Here is a 9,909-nt window from a genome sequence, read left to right as displayed (position 1 = left end):
CAAGAAAGACTGGATGTTTACATAGCTGTGGTCTTAGAGTGTTAAACAATCAGTAAGCACTGAAGTCAGAGTAACATCCTAGCTTGCCTGGGCATACATTAGAAGTCTCATTGTCAAAAGCGAACTAGACTTGTTTTACCCGGGAGAGTATCCTGATCTTGGGATTTTAATAAAGGGGCTGATTTTCCATAGCATCATGCATGAGCCTGGCAGTCTCTGTTGTCTGTGATCCCAGGACTGTAAAACAGTGTCAGGCCAAACTCCAGGCAGGTGTGTATTAGCTAAAATGTGCCAATTCTGGTGAGCATAGCAACTAAGAGGTGTGTGAGTCCCACTGCTAAGAAGTGTGATCCCTAGTGAGCATGTGTGTAAGATTCACAACTAAAGGAGTTCGAGCCTCAGCATGTGTGTAAGATCATGTGTGTAAGATCCAGAGCTAAAGGAGTGCGAGCTTCAGCTAGGTGCCAGCACTGACACCCATCCCCTTACCACCACCCTACTGCACCCCACGAAGCCAAACAGCTTTTCTGCTTTAAAAAGTGTGTGAACACTTATTTGTTCATTGCAGCACTGTTTACAATAGCTGGAATCTGGAAAAAAACCTGAGTGCCCGAGAACAGATGACTGGTTAAAGAGACTTTGGTACATCTACACAATGGAGTACTATACAGCTGTTAGAAAAGATGAAGTCATGAAATTCATATACAAGTGGTACTACATGGAAAGTATCATGCTAAGCGAAATGACTCAGAAAGAGAGGGACAGACATAGAAAGATTGCATGCATCTGGGGAACATAAAGTAACAAAATAGGAGACTAACACCCAAGAATAGCCGAGATAAGTACCAGGAGGATTACTCCATGGCTTTGAGGCCAGCTGCACACGCTAGGGGAGAAGGCAGCTCAGTTAGAGAAGGGAGCACCAAATAAAGGGTGTTGGGAGCTTCCTCTCACGATGAGAGATGAGTGATGAGAGTAGCCTATAGGCCATACATGATTGCCACTCAATGTCTCTTTTGCAAACCACAGCGCTCAAAAGGAGAGAGATAACAAAAGGGAATGCCCTGCCACCGAGGTAGGGGGGATGGGGGAATGGGGGGTGGGAGGGATACTGGGACTGGTGGTGGTGGAGACTGGGCACTGGTGGAGGGATGGGTATTCAATCATTGTATAACTGAAACCCAAGCACAAAAATTTGTAAGTCTACAACTGTTCCTCATGGTGTTTCACTAATAAAAATTTAAGGGAAAAAATGTGTGAACATCTTAGCCAGGTGTATGTGCAATCCATGGCCATTGAAACAAGAACCTCAAACAGCAAAAGAAAGGAAAGGGGGATAGAATAAAGAAATAAATAATTCGGTTTTCCTGTAATTGTGATTAGTCAATTCTACTAAGAAACCATAACTCATTTATTCTGAAAAACAAAAACAAAAACAAAAACAAAACAACAGCACTCAATTAAAAGCAGAAGGCTACTGAACCTCTGCAGAATAGTGATGAGAAAAGCCAAATAGAATAAAGGGAAATATATAGTTTTTGTGCTAAAACTATTTGCAGCTGCCACTGAACAACGGACGCATTAATGGTGGCTATTTAAACTGAAGACACTACTATCCAGTTATTAAATGGGCATACGTTATATGGAGCTACAATATCAGACAAGGATACACAATTGGAAGCATGTTTCTGGACAGTAAAATTACCTTATTTGCTCGAGCGGGCCCAGTAACATCTCCATTGGAGACTTTGTTGTTACTGTGTCTGGCATATCGAATACATCACGGGGAGCTTGCCAGGCTCTGCTGTGCAGGCGAGATACTCTCGGTAGCTTGCCGGGCTCTCCAAGAGGGGCGGAGGAATTTAACTCGGGTCGGCCATATTGGCTGCGTGCAAGGCTAACGCCCTACCTCTGTGCTATCGCTCCAGCCCAAAATTACCTTATAAGGAAGGAGAATGCAGAGTTCCAGAAAGTACAGATATTTACACCTTCTTGCATATCTAAGTGTCGTTGTACATACATGCACATGTATGTGCCAGATAAAACTTGAAACTGAAATGGAACAGAAACATGTGTAGACATCTATTTGGTCAGGAAAATAAGATAGGTAGATAGGTAGGTAGGTAGCTAGGTAGAGAGAGAGAGAAAGAGAGAGAGAGAGAGATACTTTGTGGAACTGCTCTATGAGACAGGCTGGATTTAAGGGTTATGGACAGCTGCCCAGTTATGGTGCGAACAGAACCAGAAGACCAAGGCATCGATGTGCTGATTACAAATTATTTAATGCACACTAAATACATCTTATGCCATCTAATCCTCATAACTGAATAATCAATGAGATGTGATAACACTTTGCTAATGAAGTGACTTAAACTAAAGGCTAAGAGAGAGTTTTCCTGTGTATATGGTGGCAAAACTGAGAAGCAAATCAGGTGTTCTCAGCAGTGGTTTTCAAATGGACTTATCAATGCAAAACATTTTGTTCAAGAAAGTGGGGTAGATATCTGTGACGTTTTTGACTGTGAAACATCATTCTCTATTTTCATGGTGACAATACATCAATATCATTTTTGAAAAATTATTATTCGATAATTGGAAGTTTTAAATGCATAAAAATATGACATATTCAAATAAATGCACTTAGAAATACAATAATTGCATTTCTGTGGGATTTTTAAAAGAAGCTTTCAAATATTGGAATTTTTATTTTGGTGTATATTTGGAACCTAAGACCAAAAAGTAAATCAAACTTGTAACCAACTGTTAATGTGAATAAACCTGTTTCTAATAAAAATTAAATATAATAAATTTTAATCCTCAATTAGTTTTAATTTAATTTAATTTTTTTATTTGCATAAGTATTTAAGGACAACTTACATATTTAAGTCATGTATTATTTTAATAATTTTATATACTAAACCCATGTACATTGTATATATATATTCCAAATAGTTTCAAGTATCTGTAAATGTGATTAATCTAAGTATTTGAAAATTTCAACTTAAAATATTGCTTATATCTTTATCTAAAGTATTTCAAACAGATAAATAGGTGAAATTATAAATCTTACACACTATTTTAAATCATTTATATATTTTAAAATATTAATATTTGTAAAACTAATAACAAATATTTGATATGCATATTTATTCAAACTTAAAATTATTTCCCCAAACCTAAAAAATAAATAAATATTGCACTTTTTAAATTCAGAACACAATTTCAGCTTGAAATGCATGTACAAACAATATGCATATTTCAGATAGACAGTAATTGAAGCTCCCATTTCCCTTTTTATTTTTTGCAGCATTATAACTTTTATTTCCTTACATTCTTAATTTGGGGGAAAAATCCATGTTTCAATTATTTAATTTTATCACTTCTCAGTACTTATTACATCTTAGTATAATTTATATGTCAATTAAATATAATTTAATTGGGTTTATAGTTAGATTATGAACAGATGCATAGAGGCAATTGCTAGAATAATTCCAACTAACCTGCCTGTAACTGTATCAAACATATTTTTATATAAAAGAAGCATATAAAGTGCCTTCTTGCAAGTGGTCACTCTTTAACTCCTTCCATAAATTTAATTGTCTAATGTGGGTACATGACACCTTATACTCTCTCCATCTCCCACCTCTGCTCAGTCACAATTAATTTCTCTATGCTCCAAGTTAATTGAAACATGCATGACATCCCCTTCCACTCTCCTGTCTGAGACTGTGATGAATCTCTTGACTGTCTTGGGTGGTTTTTGTACCTTTATTGTATAGATTACTTCCTTATCTGTCTCAGATCTCACATTTATGGTTATTGTGCTAAGCAGAATTATGTCTCTGGTGGATGATGTGGGCTGTCAGGTCAAGATCATAAATCATGGTGTCCTGGGCATGGGCATGTGACCAAAGAAGACTTACTTCAGAATTTAAAATGTTAAGCAAAATCAGAAAAATAGCTAATGACTGTGACTTGAATGTCATTAACGGTCTCGCAGATACCGAGATCCCCAGTGACTGTATCTCAGGGGCGGCCTCCCTGCCCCTGTTCCTCTAGTGCCTTCACAGTCTTCCAGCAAAATTACTTGGTTCTTTGAAACCCCAAACCATCAACAGATTATGACAGCCAAAAAGAAACTATTCAGGAGACAAAGTGAGTATTTGTGGGAGAGAATGTTCTCTCTTCCTTTTCCTCAGTCAAATCAGCCCCACTATTCAGAGTTCTACAGATTGTATTTGAAGAAGGCTTGAAACCACATTGATAAAAAGGCTTGAAAATCATTAAGTCCATGACTGTTGAGTTTTTTTTTTTTGTCATGGAACATCAGAGAACTGTAAGGGCCAAATGAAGAATTATAAAACCTGGATGAAAAAGGAGAAAATTTAGTCAGCCTTCAGAATTCATGGGGTATCAGAAAGATGAGAAATAACCAGGCTGTCTTTCCACAGGAGAACCTCACCGCAGTGCCCGAAGTCTGAGGACTGTAGTACAGTAAAGGGAAATAATAGGTAGCACACATAAAGAGATCTTGATTGGAGAGGCAGAACGCGTGAAACACCAAGTTCCAGTGAGGTAGTGTCAGTAAGGTCAGTGGCAGGTGAGATATCAAAAATACTAAAGAGATCCAGAATTTGCTTGGAGACCAGTGATATCCTCAACACTCTAGTCCTGTGTATAGTTTTGACTCCAATAACCGGCTTCTCTTCGTTTCTCACATTTTTCACTATGCTTCATTCTCCAATTTTCACAGAGAATCTTTGATTTGTCCCACCAGCAACTAATCCTCAAAGGGAAAATAAGGTACATCTAACATTTTCTACCTAGCATAGTCATTGCTGAAGATATTAAAACTGGTTAATATTTAGGATGAGCAACTTATTGCAGTATGCAATGGCTAAAATGTTGAGCTTTTATTTGCCATTACTCTGGAATAATAAGGGCTGGAGCGATAGCACAGCGGGTAGGGCGTTCGCCTTACAAGCAGCCAACATGGCCGACCCGAGTTCTATTCCTCTGCCCCTCTCGGAGAGCCCGGCAAGCTACTGAGAGTATTCGATATGCCAAACACAGTAACAACAAAGTCTCCAATGGAGACGTTACTGGGCCCGCTCGAGCAAATCGACGATCAATGGGAGGGCCTTTACCTTTTACCTTTACCTGGAATAATAGTTAGATACTAATGATAAGCTTTCGGAGAACCATCACGATCACTATCATCCTGTTGTTCATCGATTTCCTTGAGCAGGCACCAGTAACGTCTCCTTCTTCCTAGCCCTGAGATTTTAAAAGAGCCATTTCAATGCTCTTTCAGGATTAGGAGAATGAGACCCATCATTGTTACTGGCATTTGGCATATTGAGTACAACACGGGAAGTTTGCCAGACTCTGCCGGGCGGGGAGGCTACTTTTGGTAGCCTGCCAGGTTCTCCAAAGAAAAAATAAGATAATAAGATGTCACGCAGCCGCAAATGTGGCAGCGTACTTCTGGGAGCTGGGTTTTTATAGTCTCTGCATCTTGGCCGTTGATGGGACCATATTTGGAGAACCATCACTTAATCACTTAACTTCCCTTTAGTCGTCGATTTGCTCGAGCGGGCACCAGTAACGTCTCCATTTGTCCCTGTCGCGTGCTAGTGTAGCCCAATGGCATCTGTTCGCTCCGGGAACATGAAGGGCCTCAAACCGATCGTTCATGATCTTGACGAAGAAGTCTGACCATCTGGAAGGTGGGCGGCCACGCGGTCCTTTGACATCCCGTGGAATCCAGTCGGTAACAGCTCTAGTCCAGCGGTCATCTTTAAATCTCATTACGTGACCAGCCCATCTGATTTTCGAAACCTTGGCAAATGAGACAGCGTCCCTGATTCTTGATCATCGATGGATGTCAGTCCTACGGATTCTTTCTCTCATTTGAGTGAAACGTGATATTCCAAGCATAGCTCTTTCTATTCTTCTTTGGGAGACCTGAATAGCGTTCTCATCTTGTTTGCATAGGGCCCAGGTCTCTGAGGCATATGTTAATACAGGAAGAACAGTGGAATCAAAGAGATGTGCCCGGAGCCAGAGGTTCTTCGTCCTCTTAGCTATTTCTTCGACATTCTTGAAGGCGTTCCAAGCCACTCTCTTCCTCCTGCGCAGCTCGGGTGCCAGGTCATTTGTCATGTTGACCTCTCGACCTAGGTACACATAGCTGTTGCATTCGGAGATGGTCATTCCATTGAGAGCGAATGGGGCGTCAGGAACAAGGCTGTTTCTCATAAACATTGTCTTCGTAAGATTCAGCTGTAGTCCTACCTTTCCACACTCACGGTCAAAGTCTGCCAGCATTTGTGCCGCTTGGCTGATGTTTGGTGTTATTAAAACAATGTCATCAGCAAAGCGGAGGTGGTGTAGTTGCCGACCATCTATCTTCACTCCCATTCCTTCCCATTCCAGTCGTCGCATGATGTTCTCGAGGGTGGCACTGGAGAGTTTCGGTGAAATGGTATCACCCTGCCGCACCCCTCTCTTGACATCAACGATCACTTCTTTGTAGAATGGTGAGATCCTGGTAGTGAATCTGCAATACAGCTCACGGAGGATCCTGATGTATTGGGCTTGAATGCCCTGATTGGCTAGAACTTCAATGACCGCTTCCATCTCAACAGAATCAAAGGCCTTCTTTAAATCAATGAACGTTAAACAGAGTGCATCTTGAACTCTAGAAAAACCTCAATGAGCTTGGTTATTGTGTGGATATGGTCGATGGTGCTGAATCCTTTGCGGAACCCGGCTTGCTCGCATGGTTGTCCTTCATCTAGTGTTCTGCCAATCCTATTTAGGATGACTCGAGTGAACAACTTGTAGATGACAGACAATAGGCAGATCGGGCATTAGTTGCCAATGTCATGGATGTCTCCCTTCTTGAACAGTAGTACGGTCCTTCTGGTTTTCCATTGGGACGGAACCTTGCATTCAGACAGGTAGCGAGTGAAGAGCCGAGCCAGTGTATTGATGAGCACTGACGGCAGGTTCTTCAGGTGTTCAGGTCTGACCTTGTCTGGGCCGGGTGCTGTTTGTTTCTTTACCGACGAAAGTGTCAGATTTCGGAAGGGAGAACATTGGGAACGACATATCCATCCTGTGGAATTTGGTATGTCGGCAAGTGGACATGGCTATCGAAGAGATTTGAGTAGAAGTCATGGATAATCTTCTTCATTGCCGTTCTGAAGGATGAGATGGATCCATCAGGACATCGGAGGGCAGTCATCTTGGTCTTGTAGTTGGCGAAGGACAGGCGGGCGTTATGAATACTTTTCCCGGCTTCTGCCGCATCTACCAGTACTTCTGCTCTTCTCTCTTTGAGGTCTTCCTTGATCGCATCTCTGCACTGCTTTGCGAGCTCGGACATTAGCTTGCAGTTGCCTGAGGCATGCGCCAAACCACGCTGGCGAAGTAGCTCAAGAGTTTTTGAAGATAGGCGATTTTTTGCGGCTATCTCTCTCTTGGCATTCCTCGCACATTCATGGAAGTGCTGAACCAGTCGATCGTATTCCTCATCAACGTTGTCAACAATGGCATCTTCCCATGTTGCCGCAATAGTGCCAAAGAGTTCCCAGTTGGTGGTCGTTCTGGGAGTTCTCTTTTTGAACTTTGCAGCCCTTTCTCCCCGCTCTGTGAAGTAGAATTTTGCACGAAGGAGACGGTGGTCCGATCCCATTCGAAATTTTGGGACAACAGCGACATCAGTCAGGCAAAACCGTCGATTGAATATGATGTGGTCTATTTCGTTGTGGAATCGTCCACCGGGAGACTCCCATGTCCATCGTTTAGATTCTGCCTTCTGGAACTGTGAGTTACCATGAATGGTCTTGGTCGACATGATGAACTCAGACAGTCTCTCACCCTGTTCTAGGCCATGGGTCCCGATGTGAAGTTCTTCAGCTGATCTCGGTCCTATCTTGGCATTAAAATCACCCACAATGATCTTGTAGAAGGTGTGGTCTTCTTTATAGAACTTCTATAGCTCCATGTAGAACTTCTCGATTTCTCTTTCATCATAATGAGATGTTGGTGCATACACAGTGAAGATAGAAACTGCAAGCAGTGAGCCACATCTATTCAAATGTAAACGTCCGATTCGGGTTGTTAGGCATTCGAATGAATCAATGCTCTTGGCCAAGTTTGTGTTGACAAGGACACCGACGCCTCCAACACCTCTTTTATCGCATGTTCCGAGGAACAATTCTTCTCCAGTGTCGAAAACGGCATGGTGAGATTCGTGCCTTCTTGTCTCGGTCAGACCAATGATGTCATACTTGATCATTCACGCTTGTACCATCAGGTCCTCGATGGATGCATCTGATGCTAGCGTACGTGCATTGAAAGTACAGACAATCATTTTTGTCTTCCTTCGTTGTGGCAGCCTAGGTCGGCCTTGAGATTTTGTCGGCCTCTCCTTTCTCATCCTTCTCAGTGCTGCCATGTCGGTGAAGCCTTCAGGGTCAGGTGAATGAGACCAGTTGTAGTTACTGGTTTTGGCATATCAAATACACAGCGGATAGCTTGCCAGGCTCTTCCGTGCAGGCGGAATACTCTCGGTAGCTTGCCAGTCTTTCTGAGAGGGATAGAGGCTTTTGGGGTGACCTCTAATCACCCTTGTAGGTGTTACCATATTTGAAGCCTATCAAATATGGTACGACAATTCCAGAAGATGGGTATTTAGTGTCCTATGATGTGTTGCGCGGCCGCTTGCAGCCGCACGGGTCCGGAAAGTGTCCTGGAGTGTGGCGACGGCTGGGTAGTGGAAGTAGTGTTGAGAGTGGAAGTCTGTCAGTGGGGTATTTATCTGGGTAGGGTGGGTCTCCTGTGCACAATTCGATCCCTGGGTGGTTGATGGAAGCAGACAGGGCAGAGTAGGGTGGGGCTCCTGATTAGAATCCCTTTGTCACCTGTGGTGGTGGGAGCAAGCAGAGAAGCTCTGTCCCTGGGTCCACCGAGCCTGGAGTCCAAGGTCTCAGAGAGTTCCGCTTATCTTGTTCTGTGGGTCTTCAGTCGTGCGTGGGTCTCGGCCGGAGCTGCCACGCGGGTCCGGAAAGTGTCCTGGAGTGTGGCGACGGCTGGGTAGTGGAAGTAGTGAGAACCATATGGCTATTAATATATGAATATGAAAAAATTTAAATTAGGGTAGGAGATAGTACAGTAGATAGGGTACATGCCTACCATGTGCCCTTGAACTCACATGGGTTCAAGTTCGAGCACTATATGTTTTCCTGAACCTTGTCAGATATGGTCCTAGAGACCCCCCTAACACTACCTTGTGGGCCAGGTATCCCCAACACCACAAGGCCTGAATTGTATCACATAAAGATGTGGGGCCCTGGCTTAAAACCAAGATCTCAATTGGCCTTGAATCATCGGTGACCAAGCCCCCATCTCCTCTCCACACACACACACACACACACACACACACACACACACACACACACGTGTACAATCCTCCTGTAGTGACTGACAGTGCTAATAACTGCATATAATAATGGCTAATATAAGCTCAAATCCCATTGTCATTGGGTTTACAACTTCAAACTGCAATTTAGGGACTTCTATATGATTTTTTAAAAATAGACTTATTACAACCACAGTACAGAGAGAACGACAAGGAGAAATGGTTGGAATTAGGACTGAACTTATTTTAATGTGGGTATCATATTCAGAAATTATGATTCCAGCACTTTTTTTCTTGGCTCAAACAGTTAAAGGTTTAGTTCAAGTACTGAATTTGCTCTAATGATATTCCATGTTCATTCACTTAGGGATGGACTCAATGGTGATCCATGATAAATGAAGTTGAGGCACCAAAAAATCTTTAGTTTAATGGAGTTCAAAAGCTTAAAGAATATTTATCTTTCTTTTTTTATTATTAAA

Source organism: Sorex fumeus, unplaced genomic scaffold, assembly GCF_029834395.1.
Source record: "Sorex fumeus unplaced genomic scaffold, SorFum_2.1 ptg000061l, whole genome shotgun sequence".
In the NCBI taxonomy this organism is placed as follows: Eukaryota; Metazoa; Chordata; class Mammalia; order Eulipotyphla; family Soricidae; genus Sorex; species Sorex fumeus.
This window is presented reverse-complemented; position numbering follows the sequence as displayed.